Source organism: Parasteatoda tepidariorum, chromosome 2 (assembly GCF_982258835.1).
Source record: "Parasteatoda tepidariorum strain Cologne lab strain chromosome 2, Ptep-v5.0, whole genome shotgun sequence".
In the NCBI taxonomy this organism is placed as follows: domain Eukaryota; kingdom Metazoa; phylum Arthropoda; class Arachnida; order Araneae; family Theridiidae; genus Parasteatoda; species Parasteatoda tepidariorum.
Genome location: NC_141756.1, coordinates 91,193,549 through 91,205,965, shown reverse-complemented (window position 1 = coordinate 91,205,965; position 12,417 = coordinate 91,193,549). Strand labels below are relative to the sequence as shown.

The 12,417-nt window shown below is 30.0% G+C and overlaps 2 protein-coding genes across 3 annotated transcripts in view; both read left to right on the top strand.

The window, feature by feature from the left end:
- Positions 1 to 12,417, top strand: part of LOC147815906 (uncharacterized) — a 58,662-nt gene continuing 46,245 nt past the window's right edge. For both annotated transcript variants that reach the window (XM_087157728.1, XM_087157729.1), the window contains exons 1-2: positions 1 to 80; positions 2,770 to 3,017. The gene's annotated coding sequence lies outside the window, so the exon portion shown is untranslated. The remainder of the gene's footprint in view (positions 81 to 2,769; positions 3,018 to 12,417) is intronic.
- The window catches only part of LOC107451950 (LINE-1 retrotransposable element ORF2 protein), a 68,210-nt gene continuing 55,851 nt past the window's right edge, over positions 59 to 12,417 (top strand). The window contains exon 1 of the mRNA XM_071177823.2: positions 59 to 406. The gene's annotated coding sequence lies outside the window, so the exon portion shown is untranslated. The remainder of the gene's footprint in view (positions 407 to 12,417) is intronic.

The window sequence follows — 12,417 nt, the reverse complement described above, 5'->3', positions numbered from 1 at the left end:
AATCTGGTTCATAAGAAGTTGATAAGATATTAGCTATCTTTAACAAGTATACCAAGTTCAATACGTCTCATCTATCATCTGTAAGTAAAATCTAACCTTTTTGTGTAGTTGATTGGCGTATTTTTAATAATATGGTATTTTAGGAATAGTTATTGAGTTGGCATTATATTTTATACTCGTTAGATACTTTTTTTCTTGTGATCGAGCTTATTCTTTTTTAAAATTTAAAACATGTTAATTAATATGCTAAGAGGAAAGCTTTTTTTAGAGTAACAGGAAAAAAATTTTAAATCACGGTATTAAAATTATTAACTGATCCTGAAAAGTCAAGTTTATAAGAAGTTGATAAGATATTAGCTGTCTTTAACAAGTATATATCAAGTTCAACACGCCTCATCTATCATCTGTAAGTAAAATCTATTAATTTGTGTAGTCGATTGGCGTATTTTTAATAATATGGCATTTTAGGAATAGTTATTGTGTTGGCATTATATTTTACACTCGTTTTATACTTTTTTTTCTTGTGATCGAGCTTATTTTTTTTTTTTTTTTTAAATTTAAAACATGTTAATTAATATGCTAAGAGGAAAGCTTTTTTAGGGTAACAGGAAAAGGAAAAAAATGCTTGAATTATGGTATCAAAATTATTAACCGATCCTAAAAAGTCTATGCCAATGTTGGTACATCTTTGTACAACTTTCTATTTGGATAACAAGTGGAAAAACTTTTCGATAAGAAGGACTTCAGTTGAGAGCTCGTTTTCAGCATTCGCAATAGCTCAGCCAGTTTAACAAATCAATTTATTCAAATATATTCAATATTCTAGCTAAAATAATAATAAATATAAACTGTATTTCACTTGAAAATCTAAAAAGAAAAGCACAGCATCGAAAAATAACAAAAAATAACCATTTTAATTAACTTTCACTTGACAATCTTATACCACAAAAATACAAAAGAATATCTGGATTTCTTTTAGAAAATCTTTAAAAACGCAGCATTAAAAAATAACAAAAAACAACCATTTCAATTTTCTTAAAAATAGAAAAGTTTCATTTTTTATAGATATGATAGAGTTTGAAGGGTCAGCCCCGAGTGTGGACTATGAGGATTTGTATTCAAATCCCTCTTATGACCAAGTAACGTAAGGGACTTGCAATTAGTTTGGTAGCTTTTTATTGTTTTTAAAAATAATTATTTTTTGAAAAATAGCTTAAGGGAAACATCATTTTCTTTCCTCAAAAACATTCAGAGTACAAGTAATATTTTTTAAGCATACTGTGAACAATGAAAGCAAAAAATAACTGTTTTGAAATTAATCATTCTAAATTTATATTTTTTGAACACCCTATTTATTACCTATTGGTTTAATGTATTGTAATGGAAGCCTTATAACATATGAGGCTTTGAATGCTAAATAAAATAGTTAACTCTAAACATATTTCATTATGAGATAAATTACCATTTATATAACTCTATATTTCAATAGTCTTTGATAAATAAATATATTTTAGATATAGTTATTTAAACTGTTTTGGCAGAAATTATCTTTATTTAAATTAACCGCCTAGTTTATATTTGGTAATAATTGGAATATTAAACGATTTTAAATTTTATTTTTTATTACGTTAATTAGTGCTTATTAAATCAATTACGCTCTCACCGAAATAGAATTTTTTTAAAAACAAAATTTGATAGGTCATTGCTTTTAATTTCACGACTTTACAAGAGTAAACTAATAAAACTTTGTAAGGAAATTTTTTCCCGTATTTCAGTTATGGAGATCATTAATTTTATATGCAAGAATAATATATAGTATTAAAAGTAAATTAATTTAAAAAATAATTCCAGAACAAAGCCTTATAACAAATGAGGCTTTATATGCTAAATAAAATATCGTGCTCTAAACATATTTCATTATAGGATAAATTACCATTTATATAACCAGCAAATGTAAGTAAACCCAATAAACCAACAATAAACAATAATTGTTTTAAACTAGCTTTCTCTTGGTTTCTACTGTCCCGCAGTGGACTGATCGTTAAGACACGGTTCCCAGTAGAACACCGAAGTCAAGCGTCACTGACTGCTGTCAGTGTGCTGGTGGCTGACCACTTGGATCAGTCTGCGTAGGAACCGAGGGTGTGCGGTATTGGTCCTCGTTAAACTGTTCTACCGTAAAGTGCTCGATTTCGCGTGCAGGTCGTTGGGCTACCGAAGCGGAGGTGCCACCCCCTCTGCAGAGGATAAAAATTGTGATGGCATGTCTTCGGATCATCCTCAGGGATGTTTCCCAGACCGTCGCAAATAGCCCATTGTGCAGCTCTAGTGCGACGTAAATTAACAAATCAATCAATCTATATTTCAATGATTTTCATTAAATAAATATATTTTGGATATAGTTATTTAAACTATTTTTGGCAGAAATTTTTTTCTTCCAAATTAACCTCTTTGTAAATATTTGTAAATATTTGTCAATAATTAGAATATTTGTGCAAACGATATTATATCTTATTTTTTATTACGTTAATTAGTGCTTTTAAAATCAGTTAAGCTCTCTCCGAAATAGATTTTTTTTAAGACAAAATTTGATAGGTTTCTGCTTTTAATTTCACAACTTTACAAAAATAAATTAATTAAATTTTGAAAAGACATTCCCCCCATATTTTAGTTATGGAAATCATAAATTTTATACACAAGAATAATAAATAGTAATAAAAGTAAATTAATTTAAAAGTAATTCCAGAACAAAGCACTTTCTATTTTTAGATTGACTATTGTTTTGTCTTGAGGCCAATAGATGGCAGGCTATGCTTTTTATTAGTTGAAAAGAAACTTGTACTTTAGCTAGACAGAAGAAAAAGGATAAAACATGAAACAAACGTGACGTAATTGAGAGTTGCGACACCTTTGAAGTCCGATAATGTTCTCTCATGGCAACGTTTGTAAATACAAATTTAAGCACGATACAACATTTTTTCACCAGCTGTGAGCTGCCCTAAAGATTATTTTTACAGGTAAAGTTTTCATTTCAATATTATCCTTTTAAGCTCTTTTCATAAATTAAAACTTCGCTTGCCAAGTTAATTAAATATTTATCATCAAATTAAAAGAAAGATTAAAAATATTTATACTTCGAAATTATAAAATTTGATCATTTTAAAATAATTGGTTTCTTTTGAAGAATGAATTTTAACAGGAATTTCGTGTAGATACAGTAACTTATTATAGTCATATTTAGTAGCAATAATTTACTTCATTTTAATAAAATTTCGCAATTAAGTTTTTGAAATTAATACCACAAAGGGATTTTCTTCTTTTTTAAAATATGTGTACTTTTATTACTTGCTTTAATTAGCTTTTTTTGCATGTTTTAGCATGGAAAATTAATTATTTCTCAAGGATTGTTTAAGAGTTTTAGAAATAATGAAATTGCTGTTTGGAAAGGAATTATTTATTCCAGATTTATATTTTTAAAAACCATGCTTTTTTCTTATTAATTTAATGCATTGTAGAAGTCATAGTATCATAGAAGTAAATGAAAAAACTATATACTTAAATCTTATGTTAATATTATTTTGGGACAAAAGTATAAGATATACGTAAAATTCATAAAAATATTATGATAAAAGATTCATTTTATTAGGGAAAGCATAACCTGGCATATTTGGATCCTATGTTTCACATTCCATTAGTACTTTTAAGGGGTGAAGTTTCACTTTTTTAATCGAACTTCATATGCATCCACTGACTTACAATAAGGATGCTAGGAGGGTAACGTCCCTAAATATCCAATTAACCACTATGGACATTTAACCCCTTACGCGGAGTTTTTATTAAACTTATTTTTCATATTTTCTTCATTATTTTGTATTAATTTAGGTAAAAATAATTGAAAAATATTTTTTTAGCATTTTAATGATTCATGGTTTTGAAATACAGTTTAAAACACACCTATGTCTTTTTCTGCGTGAAATGCAAAATCTTCTAAACGCGACTCACTTCTAAACAGTAATTTTTCAAATTTGTGCTGATTTGCTGATCTAAGATAAGCAGTTATTCCACATTGAAATTATTTTAATTTACGAAAACAATCTTGTAAATTAATACAATTTTGTAAATTAATTCAATTGATAATTTGTGAACATGAATAAAAATTTAAAAAAAAAAAAACTTTTTTTTCTGGATTCTACATTTTAGTACAAATATAATAATCTAACAAATTTTTTAGTAACTATTAGACTAATATACAAAATACAATAATATATTTTTGTTTCAAATATGAGCGCCAGATAAGTAGAAAAGTACTTTATTTACGTCGCACTAGATCTATAACAATGGGCTATTGGCTACGGTTTGGGAAACATCCTTGGGTATGATTCGAAGACATACCATCTCAATTTAGACATTGATCTGAGAGGGAAGGAAATTTTCTCCGGATTCCTGTGCACATGGTACTGCTCAGAAACAGATCACAGTACTTGCGATTCCACAGATAACATATCTCAAGTACTCGGTGAGTCACAGTGGAGATAAGGATTCTCTGATCACCGGGCTATCGCGTTCCATTTGAACGCAAGAAAAAAAAATATATTAAAGGGACACCGGTGTCCCGTCTGCATCAAAGAGTTAAACTCGAAATCCATTACTATTTGTTCCAGAAATGGATTGATTGTTAAAACACTGTTTCCAGTAGGACGCCGAAGTCAAGCATCACTGGCAGCGGTCAGTGAGCTTGGAGATGACCACTGATCTGTTTGCGAAAGGACCTAAGGTGCACGTTATTGTTCCTCGTAAAATATGTTCTACCATAAAGTGCTCGATTTCATGTGCAGGTAATAGGGTTGCCAAAGCTGGGGAGCCATGCATTTCCGTTGCAGATGATCGAAACTGCGATGGCATGTCATCGGAATATCCTCAGGGTTGCATCCCAGATCAGCAGCAATAGACCATTGTGAAGCTCTATAACGACGTTAATAAAATACTATTCTACTACTATTAATTATAATTTTTGTACAGAAAAATATATGGTTCAAAGGAAATATTTTAGGAATAATGTAGTCAGAAACCCTTACGTTTTAGAAAAAAATTAAGAATATTTTGTATGTAAGAATTAATTTCTTATTCCTTTATTATTTCTGCCTATTTTTGTATAACAAATGAATTTAAAATAAGTATTTTCCAATACTTTTGTTTTGCCCGTCTCCCTAGTGATTGCACTTCTCCTTTCGGGGGCTTATTTAATCAAAAATGCCCCTGGCATCCTCACTAAGGATCGGGTGTCTCCGGTTTCAAAACCCTATCATGTAGTAGCATGTAACGATCTTTAATGAAATTGTTGTACTTCTTTTCAATAAAAAATTCGGTCCCTGACGACACTTGAGAGCCTGGGTTTAATAACCAAGTAACTCCAGATTCCTAATTCGCTGATGATTGTCTAATGAAATTTAATTTAATTTTATTTAACTAGTGTTCATGTGTTCATGTGTTCATTACAAAGTGTGTTTATTGCAAAGACGACTTATAAGCCCTAGCCAAGTTAAAGAACAGACCTTAGAAAGAAAATAGCTAAAATACACCCTGGTTTACTGTGGGATTCGAACCCACTACCTGCACGCTGAAAAGCGTTTGGGGGATCAACGAGACCTCTCTACCAGACAGGTCCCCAATGAAATCAAATTCGATAAGATAAAAGTGACCAGTGCCCGCAGAAAACCAAAAATCTGATAGAGTAAAATTTCTAAAAAAAGATTCGAAAACTCACATTTTTACCTTTTCAATTACTTAAAAATTATTTACATTAAAGAATCACTGAGAATGACTTTTGTTCTCAGAATATTAAAGTGGAAGGTAAAGCAAGGAGTTTACGAATATCTGCATAGAAATTCCAGTACCATTCTTTTAGTTTCTTGGTAGCTTGGACGCTGGTCAGCTTAGTTTCGATTGTTTCCACTCACAATATTTATTGTACAAAAGAGATTCGATTTATTTATACCAAAGCAGGGGGGCCATCCCTTCTGCGGAAAATCAAAATTATAATAGCATGTTGTCTTCGTTTTACCTCAGGGATGTTTCTTAAACCGTAGCCTATCGCCCAATGTGCAGCTCTAATGCGATGCTGATAAAGTATTATTACTACTACTGTGCTCATTACAAAGTACAGATAAGTCCTGGAGAAGTTGAAGAACAGGCAGGTGAACTTAGAGAAGGGCAAAGATGCATTAAGAGTTTATGGTGGAATTTGAACCCAACACCTCTATTCTGTAGAGTGTTTGGTGGGAAGACGAAACCACTCGTCCAGGGAGGCCCCGAATCGATTTTACACTTGTATTCAGTTTTTGCACTAATCGAAGTCACTATATCGTGCACGAGAAAATTTTCAATAAGATAAGCATGAGTTGGATTTAATTTAATGCATTTAGCCCTTCACTTATTTCCCTAAATTAGAGTATACACCCCTGGTCCTCCCGCTTTCAACCTGACCAAACTTTCATTAGATAGTTTTAGTCGACCGATTTCTTCAAACATGTAATAATGCTTGCTTGTAGTAAAGGAGCTTTTTCTCTAAGTTTCATTTTTAGATATTGATCTGCGTATTGATAGGTACGGTACTTTTATTGACTTCGTACTAGAGTTGCACAATGGTTTATTGACGATAGTCTGGGAAACATCCTTGAGGATGATCCGGAGTCATATCGCTTTCTATGGAGAGGTCACATTCACACACCACACATTCAGTCGTAGATCGTAATTCTGACCTGAACCAGAGCACGATCAATCTGCGATCTAGTACCCCCAGTAGTATTGATTTATTGGAACTTATAGGACTCAGTGATCTCGACAGATTTAGAGTGCACCAGTCACCATTTTTTACAAGAGGAGTCTTCGACCGGCAGAGATCGAACTCATGATCTCTTGGACATCATGATCTAACAATTTGCTTCCAACCATCGTAATATATATTTCCGCTCTGTGGCAAAAATATTTACTCTGGTCCGAGTTATTTGTGGTTGCAATTACAACATTCTCCATATGTTTAATTTACTGTCACTCTTTAAGGAACTATAAACTGAAAATAGCGAAACGTTATGATAACAATATCAGAGACAACCAAGCGATAGTCTACGGCTGGTGGGGATAAGGCTGGTAGGGATCGAACTCAGGACCTTCCGGACATGGGCTCAACGCTTTACCAGCCAGTATGCATATTGAAAGGGAGTTTTTGTTAATTGAATAAATGCAACTGTTTTTATAATAGTAAATATTTTCGAAATGTTAAAATTTTCAAAATTTTAAGCTACGTTATATTATAAAAAAAAGATTAGAAACAAAGCAGATTCAAGTAGATTAAGTCATTCTAGTAAAAAAAAGTGTAAAAAGAAGAAGTATAAGTTTGTTGGTAAAATCTTTGGTAGCTTTATATTCCAAATAGTGTTACTAACATGAATTCAACTTTTTGAAATAATATTCTAATTTTTTTTTCTTCTGTTCAAAATTTGTCCTTTTTTACAGGCAGTAAAAAATCAGTATAATATAAGGACTAAATAATATAAGGACTAAATTACTACAATGTTAAAATTTTTTTAAAAAAAATATCTTTTTGAGTGAATAAAAATAAAAATTCTCTGGAAATTTTTATTATAGCTTTGTGAATTTTCTTTCAATATTTGCTCAGAAATATAAAACAAATTTATTGTTTTTAGTCAACTCTATTCTTGTCTAGTATCAGATTTAGAAAGAAGATTTGCTCTAAATGGAAATAACACAAAAATGAATGAAATCAAGAATTTGAAACTTTTTGATATTGTTTCCAGTGTTATTCTGAATTAGTTGATGCTAATCATTCGTTAAAATTAGTGATTTGAGTAATTTTTGAATAATTAATAAGACTAAGTGGTCAATCATTTCAAATCGATTAGTTCTAACAAAATCTGTTAGTTTTTCGACAAGGGTTCGAATAAGTGTTTTAAACTAGTTTATTTTTATTAATCATTCAATTTAATTGATTATAATCTACTGATTTCAACTAGATTTTAATATGTTTTTAAGTTGATTAAAAAATTAACTGAAATTATTTATTTCTAAGCCAAAAAATAGGACAATTTTGTTACGACTCTTTAATTTCAAGTCCATCTTTACGAATAAAATTCGTTGACATATTTTGGAATTGTTTCCAATAAACTTAATCAAGTTCATAAATTATAATATGTTTTTAAATCGAATTTGATTTCAAAGAGCTTTTTTTTAAATTTGTTATAAGGAAATGGTGGTACAGTTTCGAAAATACTACTTAGTCGCTTGAAATCAGTCAAACACATTGGTATTTAGAACAATTGCATTTCGGCGCTTGTTATTGGTCAAAAAATAACATCGTATTCATCATATTCTCTTGCGGTTGCTACCAATAATAACAACTAGAAAGTACAAACATAAACTTAATTACATTTCGACACAAATCATCACGGAATTTTAAGAATAACATGATAAAAACTCCCATAGTTTTTTTTGTGTGTTAAGAGTCTTTGCATCAAATATAACCGTGGCAGTTATTGTTATAGCCGCAGCAGTTTACGTAATCGTTTGAAGTTGAACTATTCTTTTCCAGTTCATAATTACGTCACGTTTTCTCGAACCACCAATTACCTATTTTACTACCAGAAAGTTCTCTGATATGGCAGCAGCAATCCGAATAAAGAATCATATATTTTTTTCATGGGCCCCATTTACTTGCATTAGTGTAGTATGGAGTATAAAGCAAAATACCAACTTAAGAATCCACTATGGTTATGTGGCTAAGATAATAAAGATAGGAGAGTTGTCTTTCATTACATTAATTAGCAATGTAGGAAAATTGCAAACATACGATATAGTTGTTTACAATATATATTAAGGGCAAAGTTTTGTAAATTATAAATGACCAAAATTGTTTTAACTCTACTTTATTAGTTAGTGTTTTTCATTGAGTGTATGGAGAAAATGTACATAATGCTTTATCCATTTAACCAGGAAGAAATAGTTAATTGACTTGGGGACTGAACTAGCAGTGCTCGCAAGTTTGATTGCCAAATCTGTAAATTACGATAAAACAATTAAGTCTCGGCCTGTTTGAATGCAATTTCAATCATCAAATATTAAGAAGCATAAAATTTAGAAACAAAAGTTTTGGTTTTAGAGTGCACGAACAATCAGTCCATTATATGAAAGCACTCTTAGAGGCATACAATGACATTGACGTTGATGGGTTGCTATAATATGCTCTAGTTAGATAGTTAGTTAGATATAATATGCCTTAGAGATCACGTGTATATATCTTTATTACTTTGCCTAGACTCCACTTTAAAGTACAGTCACACGAATCGAGTGACTGTAATGTTATTATAAGGTGCTGCTACCATTAGTTTCATCATGTATGTCTCAATTGCTTTACATAGGCGAAACTTCATGTACATAAAAAGACCAATGGTAGGAATGCAAAATTTCCTTAAAAGTTTCTATCCTCATGCATCTATCATAATTATTTTACCAAGACACCACTTTAAGGCAATGTTCCATCAGGTGTTCCTACTATTAGTTTCATCATGTATACCGTAATTACTTTACCTAGACACAACGTCATATACACGAGGAGACCAATAGTAAAAATACCTTGACAAAATTTCCTTAAAGAGTGTTGCTGCTATTATTAGTCTCCTCATGAATATATGTTAATTATTTCACCTTGACACTACTTCATATACAGGTGGAGACTAATGCTAATGTAGCAATACTTCGAAATTTTTTCTTTAAAGTGCTGCTATCATTAGTGTCCTCGTGCATATATCGAAATTATTTTATCTAGCTTTCACTTTAAGGTAATGTTTTTATAAAGTGTTGATACCATTAGTTTCGTAGTGGATATCGTAATTACTTTACCCAGGTACCACTTCATCTACACCAGGAGACTAATCGCAAGAATAATACCACAAGAAAACGTCCTTAAAAGGTTGCTGCTATTAGTCTCCTCGTGTATCGTAATTAATTTTCTTAGAATCCACTGTTATTATAAGGTGTTGTTACAATTAGTCTCCTCGTGTATCGATTGTAATGATATTATCTAGACACCACTTAAGGTTAATGTTCTTATAAGATGTTGCTACCATTAGTTTCATCCTGAAAATAGTAATTATTTTACCTAGACACAATTTCATACAAACGAGGAGACCAATGATAGGACTAGTTCAAGAAAATTATCTTATATTGTTGCTATCACTAGTTTCCTTATATATTATATGTATCCTGATTATTTTACCTAAACACCACTATATGGAAATGTTCTTTAGCTAACTTCTAAGAAAAAGGTGAAAATTAAACAGCGTTATTTGACCACTCGAAGCAGCTGATTCAAAAAAATTTTTTTTTTGAAAATTTAATAAAAATAAAGATCTTCAACGTCAAAGACGTTTGATGAGTTAGTTACAACTGTCCAGTTACTTCTCGTTGATCTTTTAGTTCCGTGTTTATTCAGTGTTGAATCCTCTTTTAGAAAAAGAACTAAAAGTAGACATGAAAATAACCACTTCGCCTCCACCCGTTCCGTGACGAGTCAAAGAAAAAAAAGTGGTGAATGAAGTTAAATAAGCAACCGGTCAATTTTCACTATTTTTTTTAAAAAAAATTGTTTTAGTGCGCATCGAATTTCCTTGCACGGCGAAGTCGAATCAGTATGTTTAACCGAATTATGTCATATATTATTTTTATTATTAAACTACCTATTGAAAGCTGTATATTATTTCTAATATGAATCTAAAAAATAAATGATGATGTCACCTTAGAGGCGGCATTAACAGTCACCACTCTAAAATTAAATATTATTATTCAGTAAAAATTAGTGACCACATTATTTTAAGAATTTTAAAAATTATATAAAAATACTATATTATGTATTTTATATGATTTAGTGCTTATATTTGCTCAAACAGCATTTGAAAGTACTTGGAGTGCAAAGGGTTAATCCAAGCAAAAAATAAAATGCTAAAAGTAGCTATTAAATGAATGGAACCAATCGGTATAGGTTACTGACCCATTAGAGTTGGTGGAAAATGTGGCGATTTAGTTAAAGACTACCGGTCACTGGCTACTAACTGAACTTTCAAATTTTCAGATTTAACTAAAACTGTTTCCTACTCCAAAAGAAAGCTCTTTTGACAAAGCTCACGAGTAGAGATAACCTCCGCTAGAATTATTTGAATCTAGAGGATTTTGTTTCATTATCCAAAATTTGAGGAAATGCATTACAAATTTATTCTACGTTATGCTAAAATGTTTAAAAGTAAAATGATTAATTTTATCTATAATAATTAAAAATCACAAAAAAATTTAAAAATGAGTTTTCGAATTTCTAAAAAAAATTGTTTTATTGTTTTTATGAATTCACTTGGCTCTAAGCTGGTTATTTCTAAGTAAAAATAATATTTTCTGCTGTTATTTCTAAGTTCACGGGCAGAGGGAACCTCCGCTTTAATTATTCGAATCGAGTGGATTTTGTTTCATGATCAAAACGTTAATAAATGCATTAAAAATATTTTATAAAAATATTATATATGCTAAAAAATAAAAATTTTCATTTTTTTATGTATAATACTTAAAAATCACTAAAGAATTTTGTGTTAATCATTTGAAATTTTTTAATTTTTTTATTATTTTGCACTTGCTTTACTTCGTTTTAAGCGGTATTTCATTCAAGTAAAAGTCACGTTTTCTTCTATTTTTCGTAAGTTCACAGGTGGGAAGAACCCCAACTAATTCAAATCTAGTGGATTTTGTTTCATGATCAAAACGTGAAGAAGTACATTCAAAAGAATTTTACGATATGCTGAAAAGTAAAAATGGGTATTTTTTAATATATAATACTTAAAATTCACAAAAAAATGTATGGTTAATCAAATTTTAAATTTTTCTTTAAATTTCACTTATGAGTTTACTTTGTTTTAAGCTGCATATTTCTAAGTAAAAATCCTATTTTTCAGCCATTGTTCGCAAATTCGCCGTAGCCACTTTTATTTTTAGAATCTAGATGATTTTGTTTCATAGTCGAAAAGTGAAGAATTACATAAAAAAAAATATCTGTGACAATATGCTAAAAAGTGAAATGAATAAAATTTTATTGAATAATTAAATTTAGTATAATTAAATAATTAAATTTTATATAATTAAATAGTTAAATTTTATGTAATAAAATTTTATAGAATTGAATAATTAAATATATTACATACATTAAAAATATTTAAATGTGCTTATGTTTTTTTCTTCCCTTCCTTTTTTATTTTTTTTATTTTTTTACTTAAGAGTTTACTTGGTTCTAAGCTGCATATTTCTAAGTAAAAATCCAATTTCTGCTTGAAAGAGGATATCGATGACTATTTCTAAAAATATTGATTA